The following is a 1,371-nucleotide window of genomic DNA, read 5'->3' as shown; positions in this document are numbered from 1 at the left end:
TAATATTGATGATAAGCTGATGCGGACTAATGAAGTAATAATGAAATAATAACAGTGCCTTATGACTGATATATAGTGACAGTAAAATAGGATGTTTTCCTCAATAGTACCAACTTTTTTCTTCTTTTTTTCAACATTTGTGGCACTGGCGTGGCGCCCCCTGATGGACGGCGCCCTTAGCATTTGCCTATACGGCCTATGCCACGGGCCGGCCCTGATTGCAGCCAACTCTCTGTGAATGTACTCATGACCAATGATCAATGGTGTGAGTACAAAAAAAATAATTATTACAATATAATATTTTAAATTTGCTTAGATCAGAGGAATAGGGAAGGATTTGTCTGTGTTTCAGTTTGGCTTAGCTTTAGGCCTGAGAGTGTGTGGAATTGTTTAGAGGGAAATAAATTTATTAACACTGGAGGTCTGCTGTCATAAAAGGAGACAGGAAGCTACAGTTGGGGGTTGCTGATGCTGATGCTTGTACCTTTAATAAAAACTCATAATTGTTATAACTTAGAAGTAGGTTTGCAGGAGACTCCACATGATCTGTAAATGTAAGACAACAAGAGGCCACTGGCCCAGTGGATGCAGAGTGGGGGTCTCAGTGTTTGAAATATGTTAACTCTGTTTTCTATGTTGTGTAGAGGAATTTGGTGTAGCTTGGGTGAGATTACTTTTATAACCGGCAGGATGTCATGTACACAGAGACACACACACACAGTGCCTAAACTGTTACACTCACACATACACACAGGTACGCGCACACATTCACTTACGTGCACTTACATAGACATACGGATACATGCACACACAGGCACTCACGTGCTCGTGCATACGCACACAAACACAGAGTTTGCAACACACCATGGGGTCGCTTCTATAAAGCTGACTGTAACAAACAAAGGAGTGGAAGATCTGCAGAGGGACACCAGCCTTGCACGTCTCCCCTTCTAGAAGATGCTTAAATGAAGATGAATGAAGATGAATAAAGGTTTTGAGAAAATGACTACTGAGTCCGGTGCTGTCTCTGGATGCCTCGAGGAATAAAAAAGAATTGATTTTGTAACAATGGTCATGACAATTTGCATATGAATGATCATAAATTGACCTCATATTGTTAGTGTGCTAGTTTCAGTCATTATGCAGATGTGCTGTTTATAAGGTTGGAAATCTGCAGTTAGCTGAGACTGAAGAAGTCACCTGGATAATGATGAAACATTTCTCCCACTGATATGGCATGTAGATTCAAGATTTAAGGTCTTTATTGTCAGTACAACAATATACACAATATACAGCATACCAAAATGCCGTTTCACCCCAAGCCCCCTCGTTCATTATAATTATATAAGAAGTATATCTCGAAGAGATATA

Source organism: Pundamilia nyererei, unplaced genomic scaffold (assembly GCF_000239375.1).
Source record: "Pundamilia nyererei isolate P.nyererei 1_Seehausen unplaced genomic scaffold, PunNye1.0 scaffold00285, whole genome shotgun sequence".
Classification (NCBI taxonomy): Eukaryota; Metazoa; Chordata; class Actinopteri; order Cichliformes; family Cichlidae; genus Pundamilia; species Pundamilia nyererei.
Note: the sequence above shows the minus strand (reverse complement) of the source record.